The sequence below is a fragment of the Marmota marmota genome, unplaced genomic scaffold, assembly GCF_001458135.2.
Source record: "Marmota marmota marmota unplaced genomic scaffold, marMar, whole genome shotgun sequence".
Lineage (NCBI taxonomy): Eukaryota > Metazoa > Chordata > Mammalia > Rodentia > Sciuridae > Marmota > Marmota marmota.
The window spans coordinates 4,019,597-4,042,906 of record NW_026000223.1 but is presented as its reverse complement, the minus strand read 5'-3'; the positions used below and the strand labels follow the sequence as shown (position 1 = coordinate 4,042,906).

Genomic DNA, 23,310 nt, shown 5'->3' with positions numbered 1-23,310 from the left:
ATTTCACAGAGTTTTCTTACAGATTGTTTTTGAGTAAGTGTGTATATGTGTCTCTGAATGTCTGGTTGTGAGTGTCATACCCAATAAAAGACACATGTTCTGACAGATTATTGAGAAATGGTCTATTGTTTCATTCTTATTGAAAAGTTAGAAGGAGGGAAATTCTTCAAGGTATTTTCCAAAATTAGCTTTTTTCCATTGGAATAGTATTAGTCCCTGGTGAAACCCTGACCATTGGACACACATTCATTCCATTGTAGCTTTGCTACAAATTATCTGTATGTCCTCAGCTGAGACATTTTACTTTTAGTATCTATGTTTTCTCATTTGTAAAAGGGAAGTTGGACTGTCAAAAAATTTATTATTCTATGTTTATGAGTTAAACTGTGAGTTGAGATTAATGCCCAGATAATCCTGCTCTTAGACATGAAGAAGATGAATCTGAGGTGTTGGTTTTCCACTCCACATCCCAGATTTCTCCCTAGTACATAATTACTCATTCCATAGAGGTTTGAGTTTATAATCTTCTAAGGGTGCTAGTTGCTATGCTGTGCAATTCTCTAGATTGCACAGGCTTTGGGGATGACTCAAAGCTTTGGGGATGACTCAAAGCAGAAGACAAGTTTACAACATTTATTTATCCTTGAGGTGAAAAAAGATTCAGTTAATACATCAATCTTTTCAACCTCTTGGGCAATAACAATGTCATGTAGGAATAAGGGGAACAATGACGTACACTAAGAACACATCAATGTTGATAGAAACATACATTTATATTTATCTCCAAACTTTATTAGAGGAACCTTAAAAAATTTTGGAAACAGGTGAAAGTAGGAGCATTTACAAATCTTGGAAGAGATTTAATCTAGCCTGTTTGGTTAGTGTTGTGACTGCAGGAAAGCATTGTTCTTACTTATAGTGCCCATAAACGGGGGGGGGGGGGGGGGGGGGAAGGTGTTCTCAAGAGGTGGAAAGAACAAAGTGCTAAGATCCAAGGGCCTTGAACCCTGACTTGAAATTAGTACTGACAAGCTCTGAGTCAGAAAACAAATCACTTTATGATCTTTGATGACAATACTTAAAAAAAAAAGACATTAATCTCCAAACTAAAATTAGATTATCTCTAGGATTCTCTAATATCTTTTTCTTTTGTACAACTATTTTTGTTAACATGTGGTGTGTTTCAGAGATTGATAGATTGAGTCTTTTTAAAAAAACAAAACAAAACAAAACTTCTATGAATAGGAATTCTAAATCAAAGTGCAGAGAGCAGTGCTTCCTTCAAGATCCTTTCCTTCCATTTTTCATTCTGATTTTCCTTACTTTTTAGACCACTTCTCCATTGCAAGTCTCCTCATGCCAATGAAGTATCACTCTTTAGAACTCTCCAACTTCTTTCTCTATCAAACTTTGACTTTTCTCTTTTTCATTCTTTCCAGTTTGCTATTCAGTGAACAAAGGTAATGATGTAAACTAACTCTTTATACATTACAATTGAGGCTTTTGGAAACCAATGTCTTAAGTAACAGGGAAAAGTCAAATGATCTAAAATACAAAGGAAACCACACCTAGACATAGCATAGTCAATTTGTTAAAAGTGAAACAGCCATTCCTTAGGAGGGAATCATGTCAAGAATAACTGCTAACTTATCATTAGGAACAATTCAAATTAGAAAAGAGTGGAATAAACTATTTAAAACACAAACCTGTTAACTTGGAATTCTGTATTCAGCAAAGATATCCTTTAAAAATGAGGCAAAGACATTTTCAGATAAAGAAGAGGATTTTTGTTTTTTACCAGCAGACTTTTACTACCAATGAATCAAAGAAATTCCTGCAAACTGAAGAAATTCTGAATAATTTTTGTGGATAATTTAATGCACAGGAGATAGAGCTTTACTACCCTTCTCCCAAGTTTCAATTTGGGTTGTACTAAATGACTTGCCTCCAAAAAAGAAAAGATTGAAAAAGAGGAGGAAAGAACATTTGCAGTTTTCCAGTGGAGAAATCTATAAAACAGTATACCTTGCTCAAATTATGAAGGTTAATGTTAAAGATGAGTGACACTGATAGCATGTCTTGATATGCCATGAGAATGATACTTCAGCCCTGTGGTCTTCCTTCCAAAATCCATACTCAAATCTAACTAGGGGAAAGACATCTCACAAACACAAATTGATGAACAATCTGCATAATGGCCTACCATCCCAACGCTCAATCAAACATAAGGAACAACCGAGAAACTGTCATAAGTCAGACAAAACTCATACAGCATTGTGTAAAAATGCAACATTGTCTCCTGGAGAGGATCCTAGAACAACAACAACAAAATGTCATTGAGTAAAAACTGGTAACATCAGAATAAAATTTTGATTTTAATTGTAGCATACCAGTGTTGGTTTTATACTTGTGGTGACAAATTTACTATATTATGGTAAGGTGTTAGCAATAGGGGAAATAAGGTGACATGTATATAGAAACTTTCTAAATGATGTTGTAACTTTAAGCCTATTTTAAAATTTAAAAAAAATCTAATGAGAGAGAGATTAATAATATCTACAAGAGAAATAGATAAGAGAAGAACTGCTTCATTAAAGAGGTAAAGATTAAAGAGGTATGTGTAAGATGAGGCTTAAGAGACATGTGGATTTAGAATTGGGTTTGTTTTATATCAACTAGCAAGATCAACTCTCTTTCCTCTGACAGGCTTCCACCTTCAGCCATTTCCCAGTCTCCTATCTGCCTATCCGAAGGTGAGAAGTCATAAAATATCAGCTCTGTCTGTGTACATGAAAGCAGCGCTGAGTGTTCACCTGAAGTTGCTGGAAGAAGGTGAGAAGGGGAGCCTACAGGAACTTGCCGTCTTACCACCTCTATGTATGTGCATATGTGAACGGGTACAGTTGATGTGGACTGACGGAGAATTATTTCATACCACTGATGTATTGAGGTAGCAATTATTTTTCCTGCTACTGGGATCCCCACTCAGATTCCATTAGAATCTGTAATAGGAACATGACCTTGGGATCATAGCTAATTTTCCCCTCTCTAGCAGCTATGGAAACTATTGGGATTGAAATAAACTTATGAAGCTATAGAAATTTTGAGAAGATCATGTAATGCATGTACAAACTTTTAAAATAGACTTGGTTTTACCCTTTGATAATTTATAATTTGCTGGGCCCCTTAACTTACATCTTCCACATCGAGTAACAGAACTCTCTGTTTACAGGATATTCGTACTGATTAAAGTGGTACCTTCTATAGCATTTAGTCATCTTAAGAAAAGGCCAGATGGCTAGTTCTGATATCCTTGTTGAGGAGCAACATTCTCTTGAACCAGCTCTTAATCACACACTGTCTATGGAGCCAGTAGGAAGTGGTGACAAGTTTGTACTTCAAACAAATCTTGATTTCAATTTTTTTCTCTGACCATGGACAAGTTACATAATATCTTTGTGGCCTAATATCCTCATTCAAAAGATATAGATAATAACTTCTTCCTACCTTAAATGGATGTTTTGAGATTCTGAGTTAATGCACAAGAAATATTTATAATTTTCTACAAAATCTTAAAGTTTTGATAGACCACAGGAAATAAATATGATGATGACAATAATACCACATGGCTGGGCAGAGCATTTCTATTGCCATTTAACAGTTATTAAATTTTCATCCCTCCTCGGTATTGTGGGCATTCTGAACCACCTATTTAGATAACATATTTGCTCTACTAGGGCATTTCACGCTGTGTTTCCTGGTCATGTGGAAATAAATATAAATTCAGTAGGAAACATGTAGCAATGGGAGGGATTTTTCCCCACTAAATGTATTTTCCTTTATGTTCTTTCAAATTGTTCCTTACTTACACTAAGACCTAATTTCCCTATCAGTGCTGCTGCTTAAGTATATTGATTCTGACTCCCCTCTGGTGTCTTTGGAGGTACAGCTCAAATAGATCAAGAGAAATGCAAAATGATTCCCAAAAGTGAGTGAAATCAACAAAAGATTCATAGCAGCTAAAAGAAAACTGTTGGGAGTAAAGGAGAGAAAATAAACACAATTGAGGCAGAGGTACAATGAAGAGTTCCCCAACAGCTTTGCATTCATGGATTCTGTTTGTCGGGTGGATAGTAAATGTAACTATTCAGAGGATGTTTTAAAAAACACACAGAAAACTAATATACAAATAAGCTTCAGACTTACATTATGCAAAATGGTTGTTTGTATAGCTAATCTTCTGACACTAGGAATTGGAGGAATAAGGGACCATTTTTTGCAGTGTGATCCAAAACAAAAAGAAATTATGACTGGATAGTTAGCTTAGGGATTTTAAGAAATTCTGTTAGTATGGTTATTAATGCTGTGGTTGGTTACTACCTTACTATGATTTATGATTATTTTGTTTTAATTATCTGTGCAGCTTCCCAGATACTTTGGAAAGACTTCATAAATAAGTAAATATATCTGCCATCTTATCTTTCATTACTATCTCTGAAAACAGTGTCACACTTGATTCACAAGGTCACCTAACATTCTCCTACCGTTCTTTGTACTTTAAGATATCTCATAAGTTTAATGTCTTTTATTCCATTTCATCGAAGGCATAAACGGCATTTTGCTGGGTCAGAGAGATGATGTCCCTATTACATTTTCTCATCAGATCACTGACACCATAAACTGCAATGGCTTCTTCAAAACTATTAATATATTTGGCATCCATCTATATTGGAGAAGTCCTTAGTCCTGCAAATGGTTGTTAATAAGCTGCATTTACATAGAACATTTTCATCTCAATCTTAAAGTGATATACATACATAAAATCCTAATTCATCGAAGGCCTCAATGACAGCCATTTTCAAAATGGAAAGCAACAGCTGGATAGCTACTATCCTGTCAAAAGGCCAGAGATGAACACTGTATGTAATATGAGCTGAATTAGGCTTCTGAAATCTGCTTGTGTATTTAAGTGAGGATTTAAACAGTTCATTGTGAACTACATTTCTTTATTTGTATATGTTACCAGGTTTTTTATTTCCCATTTTTTTTCTTATGCATTTTATGGGCCTGGGATGACACTTGAGTAAATTCTGGAGCAGATAGCAAGAATTTTTATCTAGAGCACACAGAAGTAATGCCAACAGAGTTAGCAGCGAGTGATAGTTGAGGTAAAAAGGCAGAATTCAAACAATGCATCACAATGTTTCTGTCCATGACTGACAACATATGCACAAAATTATGACACCTAGTGATGTCTTAGGTTATGACACCTAGTGATGCCTTAGGTTCTGTAAATACAGTCTATGATATTGACATAATAAAATCATCTAATGGCCCATTTCTCAGAAATTATTCCTGTAGTTAAGACACATATGAAATTAGAAATCAACAATAAAACAAAAAAATAGAAGTCACTTTAATACCTGGAGACTAAATAACATGCTATTAAATAAAGAATGGAAAGCAGAAGAAATCAGGGATGAGACTTAAAAACTACTTAAAGGTATATTAGAATAGTGATAAAGCATATCAAACCTCTGGGACACTATGAAAACAGTGCTAAGAGGAAAGTTCACTGCATTGAGCTCTTTCATTAAAAGACTAGAAAGTCAATGAACACAAGACCTAACGTTATATCCCAAAGCCCTAGAAAAACAACAAATCAACACCCGAACCAGTAGAAGACAGGAAATAATTAAAATCAGAGCTGAAATCCATGAAATTAAACAAAAGAAACAATTCAGAAAATTGATAAAACAAAAAGTTGGTTCTTTGAAAAAATAAATAAAATTGGTAAACCCTTAGCCACGTTAATGAAGAGAAACAGAGAGAATACTAAAATTACTAAAATTCATGATGAAAAAGGAATTATCATGAGGGACACTACAGAAATACAGAATATAATCAGAAACAATTTTGATTTTTAATTAATTAATTGTTATTGTTTTTTTAAATAAATGACAGCGTAATGCATTACAATTCTTATTACATGTATTCAGCACAATTTTTCATATCTCTGATAGTATATAAAATATGTTGACCTCAATTTGTATCTTCATACATGTACTTTGGATAATGATGTCTATCACATTTCACCATTCTTGCTAATCCCCTGCCCCTCCCTTTCTCTCCTACCCCTCTTTCCTATCTAGAATTTATCTATTCCTCCCATGCTCCACCCTCTCTACCCCACTATGAGTCAGCCTCCTTATATCAGAGAAAACATTCTCCATTTGTTTTTTTGGGATTGGCTAATTTCACTTAGCATTATCTTCTCCAATGCCATCCAATTTACCTGCAAATGCCATGATTTTATTCTCTTTTATTGCTGAGTAAAATTCCATTGTGTATATATGCCACATTTTTTTTTATCCATTCATCCACTGAAGGGCTTTTAGGTTGTCTCCACAGTTTAGCTATTGTGAATTGTGCTGCTATAAACATTGATGTGGCTCTGTTCCTGTAGTATGCTGTTTTTAAGTCCTTTGTGTATAGATCGAAGAGAGGGATAGCTTGGTCAAATGGTGATTCCATTCCCAGATTTCCAAGGAATCTCCATATTGCTTTCCACATTGGCTGCACCAATTTGCAACCCCACCAGAAATGTATGAGTGTACCTTTTTCCCCACATCCTCGCCAACACTTATTGTTGTTTGTCTTCGTAATAGCTGCCATTCTTACTGGAGTGAAATGATATCTTAGAGTAGTTTTGATTTTCATATTTATACTCTAATAAAATTTAAAACCTTGAAAACATCAACAAATTTCTAAAGACATATGACCTGAACACATGATTTAAACACATAAATTTCAAACAATAAAATAGAAGACACCATAAAAAGCCTACCAATTAAGAAAATCCCAGGACCAGACAGATCTATAGATCTTCAGAAAAATTAACACCAATACTTCTCAAATTATTATATTAAATAGAAAAACACAGAGAACCCTTCCAAATTCATTCTATGAAGTTAGGATCACCCTGAGGAAATAAAACTTCAGACCAATATTCTTGATGAACATAGATGCCAAAATTCTCAATAAAATTTGGCAAATTGCATACAGAAACATATTAAAAATATAGAGCATCATGATAAGTGGGCTTCATCCCAGGGCTTCAAGGTTGGTTCAACATTAGGAAATCAATAAACATAATTCATCACATCAATAGACTAAAATACAAGAATGATATGATCATCTCAGTAGATACAAAGAAGGCATTTGACAAAATATAGCACCCCTTCATGTTCAAAACCATAGAAAAACTATGGATAGTAGGAATATACATCAAACTGCAAAAGCTATCTATGCTAAACCCAAGGTCAATATCTTTCTAAATGGAGAAAAATTGAAAGAATTCCTCCTAAAAACTGGAACAAGACAAAGACACCCTCTTTCTACCCTTTTATTCAGCACCATCCTTGAAAATTTGGCCACAGCAATTAGAAGAAAAAAATCAAAGAGACAGGAAAAAGGAAAAACAACAAGAAAAAGAACTCAAACTATCACTATTTACTGATAACATAATTCTATATTTGGAAGATCCAAAAAATTTCACCAGAAAACTTCTAGAACTAATAAATTAATTCAACAAAGTAGCAGAATATAAAATTAACATCCATAAATCAAATGTGTTTCTATACATTAGTGATAAATCCACTGAAAGAGAAATTAGAAAAACTATATTCACAATAGCTTCAAAAAATAAAATATTTGGGAGTCAATCTAACAAAAGAAGTGAAAGTTCTACAATGACAATAACAGAACACTAAAGAAAGAAATTGAAGAAATTTTAGAAAATGGAAAGATCTCCCATATTCTTAGATAGGCAGAATTAACATTGTCAAAATGGCCATACTACCAAAAGTCCTATACAGATTTAATGTAATTCTTATTAAAATCCCAATAACATTCTTCATAGAAATGGAAAAGAAATAATGAAATTCATTTGGAAAAATAAGAGACACAGAATAGTTAAAGCAATTTTTAGCAAGAAAAGTGAAGCAGAAGGCCTCACAATACCAGACCTTAAACTATACTACAGAGACACCGTAACAAAAACAGCAAGATATTGGCACCAAAACAGACATGTAGACCTATAGTACAGAATGGAAGATACAGAGACAAACCACATAAATACAGTTATCTCATACTAGACAAAGGTGCTAAAAACATGCATTGGAAAAAATATAGCCTCTTCAACAAATAGTACTGGGAAATCCATATGTAGAAAATGAAATTAAATCCCTCTCGCCCTGCACAAAACTCAACTCAGAGTGAATCAAGGAGTTAGACACTGGAACAGAGACCCTGCATCTAATAGAAGATAAAGTTGGCTCAAATCTTCATCATGTTGGCTTTTGATCTGACTTCCTTAATGAGACCCCTGAGGCACAAGAAGTAAAATGAAGAATCAATAAATGGGATGAAATCAAACTAAAATGTTTCTTAACAGCAAAGGACACAATCAAGAACATAAAAAGAAAGCCTACAGAATTGGAGAAAATCTTTACCATATTCACCTCAGATAAAGCATTAATCGCTAGGATATATAAAAAACACCAAAAAAAAAAAAACAACAACAAATAACCAACTGAATAAATTGGCTAAGGATCTGAACAGACATTTCACAGAAGAAGAAATACAATTGGTCAATAAGTATATGAAAAACTGTTCAACATCTCTAGAAATTAGAGAAATGCAAATCAAAGTACACTCAAATTTCATCTCTAGTCAGAATGGAAATATCAAGAATATAAGCAACAATAAATGTTGGTGAGGGTGTGAGGAGAAAGGTACACTCATGCATTGCTGTTGAGACTGATCAACAGCAACCACTGTGGATAGCAATGTGGAGATGCCTCAGAAAACTTGAAATGGAGCTACCATTTGATCCACTTATCCCACTCCTGGGTTTATACCCAAAGGACTTAAAATCAGCATACTAAAGTGATGTGGCCACTTCAATGTTATAGTAGCTTAATTCACAATAACTAAACTATAGAACTAACCTAGGTGCTCTTCAACAGATAAAGAAAATGTGGTACATATACACAATCGAATATTAATCAGCCTTAAAGAAGAATGAAATTATGGCATTTGCCAGTAATTGGAGAGAACTAGAGGATATCATGCTAAGTGAAATAAGTCAATACCCCAAAAACCAGAGGCTGAATATTTTCTCTGATATACAGATGCTAATTCACAATAAAGGTGGGTGGCGAGGGAAGAACAGAAGTACTATGGATTAGACAGAGGGGAATGAAAGGAGGGGAGAGGGTATGGGGATAGGAATGATAGTAGATCATTTCCCTATTTTCATATATTATTACATAATCGGTGTGACTCTAAATCATGTCCAACCAGAAGAATAAGAAGTTATACTCCATTTATGTTTGATGTGTCAAAATACATTCTAATGTATAGCTAGTTAGAACAAATAGAGAGAGAGAGAGAGAGAGAGGACTTTAAAGTGCAGTACTAACCATAAGTAGGGCCAGAAGCAAGCCAGAAAGGGAAACAGTTCAGAAAATTTTATTTTCAGTAGGCCAAGGCAGAGAGTTTAGGATACCAGCCATGAACAAGAAAGCACAAGAACTGAGGACCATAATAGGTGCTTGCACTGGTGCTGGACTGTAATGGTGCCATTCTGTGATCTGCAGTCATGAATAACAGGCATTCATTCCCTCGAATGAGTAAATCAGATAGGTCAATAATTGCATTTCCAATGTTACCATGGAATATCCTCTGGTTTATATGGCAAAAGTATGCTAATTTCAGTGTACCCTCATGATCAGTCTTTAGAAACTGATATGGATTTTTTAAAAATCAATGTGTGTCAGCTATTCTAAATTTCTTCATGACTTAAGAGGAAACATCAAAACTCTGCTTAAAGCCAAACATATGTCCTCATTGAATTTTATGAACACTTATCACAACTAACACAGACCAATGCTCTTCTGAAAAGAATACTGAATTTAGAAGTAAAACACTTTGGATCTGTCATTGTATAACTATGTGATTTTGGACTATGATTTTGATCCTGAACATTTTCATATACAAAATGAAAACCTGACATCACTCTGCCTATTGTATCAAGGATCAGATGACTTAATGTATATAAAAGATCTTTGGAAAAAATGTAGACACCTTATAATTATAAGGGATTAAAAATGGCTTGACTGGAGACCTATTTCTTTACCTATCCCCAGATAACTAATCTCAATGACTTTAAATATTGGAAACAACCTGAAATAGAAAGGTGACTATGAGTTGTTCCTTCATGATCAGGGAAATTGTTTTTCTCAAATATGCTCTTTAGTAGTAGAATCTTTTAATATCTGTACCTTCATTATTGAAAAATTAAATTACTGATATATACCATAGAACACTTTAGGGTTGAAATACACATGAGACCTCTCATCCTTTAAAAGATTTTTGTGAACATTAATGAAAATACATAAAATATACAGTGTTCTACTATTAAAATGATTGGTGTTTGTTCATGTTTGATTTAGCAAGCAGATATTGATTGGATGGGGGTCAAGATCTAAGGATACTGTTATAATTAGCAATAAAAAAATGTACTCAAAGATAAACTATTTAGAAAGCTCTAAGACAAAATTATGTAAGGATAGAAATTTTTAACAATGAAAACTCTTAAAATACGTTGAACTTCACCCACCTACTTAATTGCATTTCTTTTCCTAACCTTTTTATGTTGAAGATTCTCCCTTGCCTAATGTAACGTAATGGGGTTATTTCCTGAGGAGCAAGTGCAGCTGAAGCACTAACTTCATTAGTTGCCCGACTTTACCTGTCAGAAGTTCTGGCTCCAGACCAATTCAACTTACACTGAAAAATAAGGTTACAAAGTGAGTGTATTTGGAGAGGAGACTTGTGTGACTAAAGCTGTTCTACATGAAAATGTGATAATACATGTTTTGAGGGCTTAAGTGCTCATGAAATTCTTAATCAACTATATATCCAAACTAAATGTGAGTTTGCTTTACACAATGTAGATAGTGTAAATGAGTTTTATTTTGTCTTACCAAAAATACAGAGGTGAACAGGCATCAAGAACCTCTACCCCAGCCTACAACACACTAACCTTGTATTAACCTTCAGTTAGTGGCTCAAATGCATTTTTATATACTCTTGGAAACTACACCAGAGCCAGATCTGAAGCTTTCTCATTTTTGCCATAAGAATAACACCTATATTATGCATTAAAAAAGAATTACATTGATGGACAATGTATTGTGAAATGAAATTCTATGTTTCTCTTTTAGCTGATAATTATTCTCTTGTTTTTCCATAGTACAGGATTTTGAATATCAGGAAAATGTTGTCTTGGTCAATTCAGGCTGCTATAAAAGAATATCATAGAATAGGCTGCTTAAAGAGTAGACATTATTTTCTCATAGTTCTGAAGAGCTGGAAAGTCCAAGAGTAAAATGCTGGTAGATCTACTGTCTGGTGATGAGAGAGTGCACATGTGGGTCCCTTTATCTCTCTATAAGGGCACTAATCCCAAAAATGATGGCTCCACCCTCATGATCTAATCTAACCCTAATTAGTTTCCAAAGTCCTTACTATCTTATGGGGAATTAGGATTTTAGCATAATGGAATATAACAACACAAATTTTCAATCCATAACAATTATGAGCTTTATACATTCAAATCTAAATATGCATACATTTTGGGTCACTTCCAGTCAATTGTTTATACCAGGACACTTTTGATAGTGCAAGGATATAAACAGGCATAAACCAGGATTGTGTTGACACAAAGCCTTCTTAACAAGTTAGTTTGAAAATTTGTAAGAAAACTGTAGACTTTCTTCCCAAAGAAATCCTTTTCTTCTAAACCTGAGTTTCCAACAATGGAAAATAAGAAAAACAATTCACTGGGAGGGGTCAAAATCACTTTAATCATCTATATAGTGAGGGCTGAAAGATTTAGCTTACATCTGCACACCACTGGGCTCTCTGATACATATCTCCCATTTGTCATTAATCCTGGAAGGCTTATGGCATAAAACAGCAGAAGTAAACACATATTCTCCATAGGCAAGCTTGTTCCTAAGGCATATAGAAGGAAATATCCATGCTATTACATCAAGCAAAATTGATTTATTTTTGGCTCGTCAACATTCTGAACAATGATTAGCCTTAGGGATACGTTGCCCATGCATCTACTCTAAGACTCAGGCTGACGGAGTAGTTGGCATCTGGAACTTGGATGAAAACTGTGATGATGGTAACAAGAGCTTGGTGAAGCACACATGGGCTGGTTAACTCTTTCCTATACAAAGATAACACAACAAGTTCTTCTGATATTTTATTGATAAAAACAAACCGTACATTCAAACTTGAATTTAAGAAGGTAGAGAAGTTAAGTCTGCAGTTAAGCAGGGTAAGACAAGTAGTGTTTTTGTGAACAGGCTTAATAACTCTTGTAATTCTTATTTTTTTGCACTAAATGTTTGATTATTCTCTTTCCTACACAAAATAGGCTCATTTCTTTCCATAGAAAAGTAGAGGTTTTTGATGCCTATTCACCCCTGTACTTTTGGTAAGTCAAAATCTAGAATCTTTGGGCAAAATGGTCGTCTCCAAGGACTGGGGGTGTAGCTCAGTGACTGAGTACTTGCCTAGCAGGTGCAAGGTTCTGAAGTGCATCCTCAGCACTATAAAAAATAAAAATTGTAGTCTGTGTACCAGCAAGTAATGGAAAGAACACTTTTATCAGGTCCAGGTATGACTCTTCTTGATGTAGACATCTGTAAAATACAAAAATAATTTATTTTCTTCCCATGTCCTTACCCAACCACCATCACCATCACGTATACAATATATAAGGATGAAACATAAACAGGACCATCTTAACATTACCACTGAGAAAGTGGTGGACTGGTGAAGAGGAGTCATTGTGAAGTCACTACTTCATCACAGTTCTAAATCTTACTGAGCAGACTTTATGTGGACCCTTTTCCCTGGCAAAGATGATATTCTTTCCTTAGGCCTAAATTCTAATTCCTGGAACAGGAATGGTTCAATAACAACTATGGCAATTGGCTCTGTTTTTGGAAAAGACTCTCTGTATTATCATCTTGACCACCTTTGCAGAGAATATTGGAGAATATAACCTCTCAGGATAAAGAATAGCTCTTTAGCTTGCTTCCTATTCATGGAAGGGTAGCATCCCAAGAGCAACTGTGGTTAATTCTTGAAGTCATAATTTTTTGGTATTTTTTTAGCTTATCAGAAAGTACTCTAAGTAAAATACCTTTTTTTTTTCTACTTGATTCTGGTAAGAACCACATATCAATAGCAAAATTTAGTTATTTTAAAAACACCTTTTTCCCCTGAACTCATTGAGCTCATTGAGCCACAGCTTTGACTAACTCTCTACACCATTACTGAAGGTAATTCCTGAGTACTACATTAAACTACATTTTTTTCAGGTTTTAACAGTATTCATAATGGTTAAAATCCTTGAATTTATCCTAAACATCAAGGCTGAGTTTTTAATCAGCCTTTCATATTTGTAACTCAAGGAGCTTCTGTCTTATGTTTTGCCTTTTGGTGGAACAAGTAATCGCCTATTCAAATTCCATGGGTTCCTTCTCTGTTTTAATTCTCTTTTTTTCCCCAAAATAGTGTTTTCTAAGACTGTAGCACTTTTTCAAGTGCAGCAAACCATCACCAACACATTGTATGATGTTCTTTCTCTCTAAGTTGTTCACTGAGGCCCCTATTGGATACATTATATGCTTCTGGGTTGTTATAGGTGATTCTTTTTTTTTAACAAATATTATGACATTGATCAATATAGTTCACCATATTTATAGGCTACAGCATTATCACCATTATTCTCCATTTCCTGATCATTAAAACATGTGACATATTTAAAAATTTTTGTTATGACAGAACCCCATTTCTAGAAGTTATTTTCTGTACTGGTGAAGATAGGCTATACTACCGTCTTAGTAGCAGCTCTCTTCAAACACAGGCACTCATGTTATATGCTAAGCACCATCCCACTGAATAGTCCAGGCTGCTTGAGCAGGCCCTATCTTTTCCTTATGGCAGGAGGAGTCATTGCCCTAACTTTACTTAAGTAGAGAACAAAATCCTATCACATGCCTGACAGATGAGAATGCTACTAATGACTTCATGTCTTCTAATAGTTAAGTTCTTCTTCAACTTACAGAAAGGTTTATGTCTGTCCTTCTGGGAAGAAATGAATGAACAAAGAAAGATGTGGAGTGCTATGCTAACAGAGACACTGCCACATGATAAGAGGCCTGAGAACTGGAAAAGAAGTAATATTCCCCCCCCCAAAGAATTTGACTATTTGTTATTTTAGCCCATTAATTTCAACCATTAAATTCCTGGTGGTTTTGAAAAAGTTCTTTAGAGACAGAACTAATAGGATAAATATAAAGACCTATGAAAACAGGTTTTTTAAGAGCATTGGCTCACTGGATTATGGGAGCTGGAAAGTCCCACACAGGACATCTGTGAGTTGGAAAATGAGGACAGCTGATAGCATAACTCAGTCCAATTCCAAAGGCTTCAGAACCCGGGCTTTAGAACCTACGGACACGGTAACGTAAACTTAGTCTGAAAGTTAAGGGCCTAAGAGCCTGTGGCTGATGGGTAAGTGTTCCCAAGTCTGAGGGTTAGAGATCCTGGAGTTCTGATGTCCAAGAGAAGGGGAAGAAAGGCACCTTTGCTCTGGAAGAGAGAGGATTTGCCTTTTCTCTACTTTTTTTTTCCATCCATCTCCCAGCCAACTGGAGGTTGCCTATCGGCATTGAGAGGAGATCTTCCTGCTAGTTCACCAACTCACAGACCACTGGGGCAGCTGAACCATTGTAGTCAAAAGAAAAATTGCCTAGCTTTCCCTTTCAGTAGAGGATGGATAGGCCCAGTGTCTAAAGCATTGAATATAAAGAATGCTTTATAACTAGTCAAGGTGACACCCTGAATCTACATAATACAATAGTTAGAGGTTCCTCCTTTCTGGGGGACATCAGTGTCCTATCAGAGCTGATTCCACCTTGCTGAAGCTGCTGCCCCTACCAACCCCCCAAAAATGCAAATCCTTTTGATGATTTCCTGGGTTATTGGTAGGCAGTGTAGATTTTTATTTACAAAAAAGGGCTGAATTGTCTACAAAAAATATGTTTATTAAATTAGCATCCATCTCAAACCTGAAAACTTAATTCTTATTTAATATTCTGACATTATGTTCAGATGCATGACCAATAAAGCATTTTAGGTGTATTTCTTTTTCCATTCAGTATATTCAAATTTCAGTTACTCCTCTGAGCATCATGGTTTTGTAAACCCTGTGACATATGGAGGCTGGACTCTATTTAGTAATAGATTTAAATATTCCTGTGAATAGCCTTTTTCCCATTTTAAGTCTCATGTACCAAATCTATAGAGATCAAATGTGAGACCAGGTAAACAAGGTATTTGAATCCAAGTATACTGACCTCAATATTCTCTTTGTTTCTAAATGCAGAAAGGAGATTGGGGCATAAGGTCTAGTACTGCCTACCTAGTCGTGGTGCGAAAATTCGCCTGAGACAGTCATAACGTTAACTTCCATTCATCAATCTGTTCACTTTTACAATTATCAACACTTTTTTCCAATCCACTTTCACCAATGCCTCCTCTAGTTTCTTCTGCTAATGTTACTGTTTATTTGAAAACAAAACAAAATTAAAAATCTTGTCATATCATTCATAAATACTCCAATTGTCATTATCATGTCAGCAGCATTCTGAGAAGTCAGCTGATTTATAGATTAAAAGTAACAAACATTTTCCCTCCTTCAAAGTTAAAAAGGCCAGCAAAGATTTCTTTTCTGACTAACTCAAGACTTGTGTATGTAAGCCCACATTCTAAAGCCTCTGTGCAGAGCAAAGAGATGGTCATCCCATCTCCCATAGAATTTTGCTAGAACACCCAACTCATCACATGTCAATGACCAGGCCTCTGCTGACAGTCAGGCCAGTTGGTGTTTGAATAATGCCCCCCACCGCCTGCAGCCTGCCTTTTTGCTGAGGCATGCACTTAACAATCTTTGTTGAAGGCTAATCCCTTGCTGAGGCTTGCTCACTTCTGTGGTTTGGATGTGGATTGAAGGTGTCCCAAGAGTCCATGTGTTGGAAGCTTTGTCACCATGAAGGTGCTATTAGCTTGAACTCTTAATAGGTGATGACTAGAGAGGCCATTGTCATTGGGGACACTGCTCTTGATAGAGATTAAGGTAGTTTTCCCACAACTCCTTGATAGTTCTTGTAAGAGAGTTTTTTATAATGGAGAAAACTGGCCCATCCCTCCGCTCTCTGCTTCCTGATTCAAGATGACTACTTGCTTCTACATGCACTCTTGCCAAAATGTGATGTCACCCACTGCTTTCCCCAGTGGCCAAAACAATGAGGATGCCCAGACTTGAACTTTAAGCCTCCAAAATTTAATGAACCTCTTTTCTTCCTAAGTAGCCTGCCTTAGGTATTTTGTTACAATAATGAGGATCTAACTAATACACTCACAGTTCAGTATGGCCCAACATTTTACTAAGACCATCATCCTTATTGAAGCCGATGCTTTTCCTGATGCCTGTTCAATTTATTCAAGAAGAGCAAGTCCTATTCATTGCCTACTAATTATTAAATTTGATTTAATGGAACATCTCCAAAACTCACTTACTTGCTCTAGGAATGCAAGAAACTTCTATCACTTTTCATATATTCTAGTCCTCTGCATTTTACTCACTGTTTCTCTTTCAAACTCATCAATCCATATAGCAGATGTTGGTTTGTTTTTGTAAACTCAACAAGTAGCATCCCTCTTGTCTACCTAAGCTCAAAACAAACTAGGAAATAAAGCAAATGGAGTTGGGAGGGGTGGATTGAGAGAGGAAAAAAGCCCACTCTGTTTCATAGAAATAAACCTGAAACTAGAGGGACTTATCTGGTCTGAAACAGAAGCAGAAGACAATGCATAATCTATGTGGGGAAAGCTGCTTCTAAGAGAAAGGAGTGAGCCAGAAACTGCAGTATGCATACTTCATTTATCTTTCCAACTACAATAAGCTGATTAAGATACTTCTCTTGGAAAGAATAGGGTGAAGAGATAATGAAAGACTTCCAGTTACAATGAAGTTCCCTTCACGTTGAAGAAAATACCAGGAAAAAGAAATTAATACTATTGTGATTAATGTATTTGATTGTGGGTATCTACCAGGCCTGATTATAGATAAACTTCTGTAAAAATAAATGAACATCCCAAGGTCTTGCAACATAGATGTAAGCAAAATGAGGTTTCTTATTATACAGCACAGAAATGGAAAAAGAGAGTGCACAGTATTGGCACAGCAGGGATTTCCAGGCGATGTTTACCAGGAATTTAGGCCTGGGCCACATGGCTTTCTTAATGGCAATTTTAGTGTTTTATCTGTTAAAATTGTGTTTGGACATTGATATGGCTCTTAAGCAGATGGAGGAATAAGAGGCAGGACGTTTTTAGAAGGGCTTCTTACACGTGGCAGATTCCTCACGCCAAAACAGCTCGCTGACCATGGCTTTAGTTCCACCCTGAGTGAATTCTCATTAAGGAAAAAAAATTGCAGGGGGATGTCTGGAAAACAGGTTGGTTTAGATGTACTGTTTGTCTATTTTATTCTCGTGTCTTTTCAAAATTATTGTAGTAAAATACATACAACATAAAATTTACCATTTGAGCCATTTTAAAGTGTATGATTCGGTGGCATTGGGTACATTTACAAAGTTGTGTGATCATCACAGCTCTCCATTTCCAGAACCCATATCTTTTTGATGCTTAATAATCTTGTGCATTGAACTGAGCAGAGTCCATTATTTTCAGGTCCAGTATCTTTAAGCCCAGTCATAGCCTTCTTGGATCTGGGACTAAGAAATGATCAGTGCTGTGATCATCACATAATCATTGTCATCCAAGGTCATCCCTTAAATGAAAACTAGGTTTGGAATCCAAACTTTAGGATTCTTAATCTCCTGATCTACTCAGAGCCCCCCCTTTTTTTACTTTGGAAATTGTTAAGTTCCTTGAAAAGGCTGCTTTGAGCTCAGTTTCAAGAGAAGTAATTCAAAGATCTGACCAAATGCTTTAGTATCTGATGCATTTTTTTAAATAAACACTTTTTGATGAGAAGAGTAATGAGAGAAGAATAATTAACAAAGAGTATTTTATTATTTAGTTACTTTTTCAATCTAAGGAAGTTAAATACCTTAAACAGAATATACTATAGAAAATGTGATTCCAGGAAGAAACATTAGCCAACTTTAATGTAAGGACCTGGGTATAATAACAGAATATTTTATTGGTTGCCTCTTGGTTTCTGTCTGTGAGCATGCTGTTGTTTAATCCAGATGTGTTCATTTTCACCTGGTGCATCAGTGCTGAGAACTTTGCTATATTTGGCATTAGGAATACAGACATATCACCCAATTCTTCTATCTGCTACATGACTGAGCTTTGTTTTTATTGTTTCTAATGTCTTTCTTATTCCCTTTTACCCAACTCTAGACTTCACAGTGATCTGAATAAAGATTGACTCATTTTTTAAAATATTCTGTAAAACAAGGAAAAATGTTTCTCTATATTTCAAATATGAGATTTTAGTGCAGATCTGAATATCTAATTTTGTATCACTTTAAAATAGATTATCTTTTTTTTAATTTATAAAGAACAATATGCACCCATTTGGGGCATGTAGTTCCATGAGTTTTCACACTCTTGCAGATCTTTATAACCATCACAGACAGGATGTACAACACTTTTCAACACTCCCCAAAATTCTTCATACTGCTTTTTCACATATGAACTTCTCCCAACTCAGTCTTTGCTGGCTAGTGACCTGATGAGTCTTATATTTTACCTTTCCCCAAATATAAATAAACCTACTTATCATAAAGAGAATACAGCATTTTAAATGAGTAAATTTTTTATTCTGTTTCACTGAAAGCATGGTATTGTTTACAAACTTTCACCAAATGATCTGTACAATACCTAACTCAATAATGAACAGATGATACTTGGTCAGATAACAAATCTAGTTTCTGTTCTTACTATATTTTTACAAAATAAGAAAAAAAGCATAATTATGGAACATTAGAATGGAAGCAAGGTTTTGGTATCTCTGAGAGATAATTCTGAATATTTGTTTTGAAATAGTTCTTGAATTTGAAAGAGTTTCTCCACATAGTCTATTTTCAGTACCCAGTTGCATGGCAATACCACAAGCATTTGCTTACAAACTGTGAGTGAGTCAATTGGGACAAAATTGAAAAAAGACGTCTTTACTATATCATGGATTACATATTTTTCTGTATTGACTAAATAAAACTATCAAGATAAAATTAACTCAGTTGCTTCCACAATTATTCAGTCTTCTTATATTTGTTTGTTTGTTTTACTTTGTTTAGTTTTGGTACTGGGGATTGAACGCAGAGGTGCTCTACCAATGAGCTATTTATTTATGTACTTACTTTTATACTTTGAGACAGCTGGCCTCAAACTGGGGTCTTCCTGCATTAGTCTCCTGAGTTGCTGGGATTACAGGATGCTGCAACAATGCCTGTAAAGTTTTCTTATATTCTTATATTGTCTCAAAGTTAAAAATTTGTTGTATTTTCCCTGTAAATTATCACTTAGATAATTTGAGATCTGCCAAATATTGCCACCTGCTCCAGCTGCTGAAATAATAAAACTATTCTTTATTGAATATAAGATTTAATATATATTTTCCATCATCTCTTAATTTTTAATTCATATGTAGCCATTATTCCCTAGACAGTCAATGTGTCAAAACTATGAAATATTTCTTTGAATGACATGATGAAAGCCTTAACTCTTAATAGCTAAGAATTCAACCTATTCCCAATGCTTGGTGTTTGAGTTCACCCTAAATGTACATCAGAAATTGTATGATTGACCATCACACCTTGAGGTGAGTAAAGAAGTGTTTATTCCTGCACATTGCACACCATTCACAGCAGGTATACAATATGCACACTAAGTGTTAGGCTTGTTGGATGGGTACTAATTCCCATTATGAATTGTAAAACAATCATAAAATAAACCAAAAATATTTTCCCTTGTAGCTTGTGCTATCAGTGATTAAAAGGACAAAGTTGTTGGCTCTCTCTTTTGCATACTTATCACTCAAAGCATCATAGCAAATCATCTTGCACTTTAGATATTACATCCAAATACAAACCCAGCTTTCTGTTCTAGCTACAGACATGCACACATTAGTAACTGGATTCTACACTATATGATAATACTATTAGGTAATGTCTATCATTGTCATTTGCAATAATATTTTAGAGATAAGGTCCAAAGCATGTTTGTTAGTAACCTTTCAGCTGATATTATAAGCTTCTCTGTTTCGATGTGGGTTAAATTTCAGTTAGTAAAAAAAAAATTTTGAATGATACCATAGTGGCATCGATTTTTACTTGAAAGCACTGTTTTTCATCTGTTAAAGAAAAACTAACTTGGATTACTGGAGAGTTTTCTTTAATTCATAAATAGATGAAAAATTGTAAATTTTATGCTACCATCTGAAAACATTTCTTAACAGTGAATATGCCAGTCAGAATCTTTAAATATTTGCTTATGTACTTACAATTTCACCTATTTTCCCATTAAATATCACATTCACAGATTCATTTGTCTTGGTACTTAAAAAATTACACCCCATGTCTGCTCTGGAATTTTCTTCAAAATCCATATTAATGATATTTTTCAGTTATAATGTTTCCAATAAAATTACTATTTTACTACCTTTATACATGCTTTGACCAATGTGTATGAATCAAGGATGTAAGAAACACAAAAGTGGCGAAAAGGAACTCTTAGCAAAAGTACATAACACTCAAATTATATGGACATAATTTGGTTGAGATAAACAAAAAATCTCTCAGTCTGCGAGTGGAGTGGTCTAGCTATTCATTATCACATAACAAACTACCTCCAATAAATCATACAACAACCTCTTAATTCTATTTCCCTGTTTTGTGGGTTAGAAGTCAAGGAGGGCTGGAGAACTCTTCAGTTCTGTGTAATGTTAACGAGTCGAGTCCCCCCAGCGCTCAACTCGCAGAAAGCTCCTCTAGAAGATCCAAGGCAACTTCACTCTCCAGTGGAGACTCAATAAGGATGGTAGGAATGCTGGACTCTGCAGGGACTCTCTATTTAGTATGCTTATCAATGGGGTGGCTGCTCTAATGTGGCTATGGCAGGGAAACCAGGGTCTTGTTACACAGTGGGTGGTTCCGGACTCCCAGAGGCAGTGTTCTTAGAGATGAAATATAGAAGTTGATAGGCTCTTAAAACCTGACCTAGAAACTGGCTGGTAGTCACTTCCTCCACGCTATTTTAGTCCAAGTATTCAATAAGTATTTTATAAGGCCATTCCTTTTTCATGGTTAAGGGAACTGAGAAGAATGACAAAGAGTTTGTGGTCATCTTTAATCTGTCACACCAAGGCTAACAGTTTGGGCCACCCTTGGCAGTACCTGGGCACCTACTAACTTTTATGATAACACTCATTTTGAGCTTTGTAGGACTTCGTCTAATGCTCATAGCTCATCATATATTTCATAGTTGCAAGATGCATGTAGGCTAGTTACTTAACTTCTTTTTTTCTCAGAAACTGTAAAACTACTTATAATGTGATAAAACACCAGAGACTGGCACTGCTCAGCAGACCACAGTATGAAGAACAAAGCTTTATAGCATATCTTCACTTCCTGTAGCACATAGTTAAAAGGTCTAACATGCCCTAGGAATACTGAACTTTTTCATGACATATGAATGGTCTCCAACACTAATATAAATGCTAACTCACTTAGCTAGATTGCTAATGTATTACATGGACATTAAAAACAATATAAAATTATCCTGATTTTGTATATTCAGTAGTTTATAAAATGCTTTTATTTGTATTATTATATTTGTATCTTAAAATAGCTCTGAGATATTTAAGGGCTATAATTATCATTTTTAATAGATTAATGCTTGGCAATTCAGAAAGAGAAATTTTTCCAAACTTGTAAAAGAGGCAAATTTGACTTTTAAAATTTTCTTTAGTATTAATTTATTCGAAAATTATTGAGCATCTACCATGCACTAAATTCTATAGAATAAGTATTATAAATATGACACAAGAAAAGAACCCTCAAATTACCTATGCCTAGTAGCTTATTGCTTAGTTGCTTTTTTTTTCCTTCCAAATTTCATTAATGTACTACTTTCATACATTTTATTTCAAACCTGGACATCACCTACACACAATTCATATTTATCATCAGCTCACATACTTTCAATACTTAAATGAACCTGACCTTGATTTATGACATAATATTATTTTTTAAGTCAGAGGCATATTTATTATTTATTAAAATAATGAACTATTCTTGATTTAATATATATACATATATGATACCACTCAGAAACAATCATCTACACTGCCTACACTTCCAGAAGCACATATACACCACCTTGGGAAAGCCTGTCCAGTGGTTTTCATGTTACTGATGTTTCCCAGGTATTGAATACCACATATGTATAAAGAAAAAGGAAATCCTGCTCTATTTTGGAGATCTTTGCACCATATGACCAAAAGCTGGCAAACCATACACTTGGAATATGTTCTCCCAAGTTTATCCTCAGAATTACTCCTAAATAGTGTATTTCTGAGCAGTAGTACAATATCTAAGTGTAGCTTTGGGAAAACTCAAGCCACTAAATGATAGAATTCAACCAATCATTGTATCTTCATCAGCCCTGAAATACAATCTACAACTGTTTCTTTTGTTTCACATGTTGGTAAGAAGAGATTGAGATAGAAAGGTAAAGAAAATATTGCTAGCTATTTGTCATGTTATATTTTGTTTTGTCTTGCCCTCATGATTCACATGTATCCCCTCTGCTAGATGCAATACAAATGTGCACATTGCATCACATGTAATCAACATAGATCCTGGGATTGTTTCCCTTCACTACTATTGCATAGAAACATTGCAAGTATGGTGCTCGCTTCGGCAGCACATATACTAAAATTGGAACAATACAGAGAAGATTAGCATGGCCCCTGGGCAAGGATGACACGCAAATTCGTGAAGTGTTCCATATTTTTTTAGGCAGAACTAACATCATCAAAATGGCGATATTACCAAAAGTTCTCTATAGGTTTAATGCAATGCCAATCAAAATCCCAATGGCATTTCTTGTAGAAAT

The 23,310-nt window shown here is 35.0% G+C and overlaps 1 non-coding gene across 1 annotated transcript; it reads left to right on the top strand.

Annotated features, from left to right (window-relative positions):
* Nucleotides 1–23,102: 23,102 nt before the first annotated feature.
* On the top strand, nt 23,103–23,209 carry LOC125613225. The gene has a single exon (XR_007343730.1). It is a non-coding gene; the product is annotated as a U6 spliceosomal RNA (small nuclear RNA).
* The last annotated feature ends 101 nt before the right edge of the window (nt 23,210–23,310 follow it).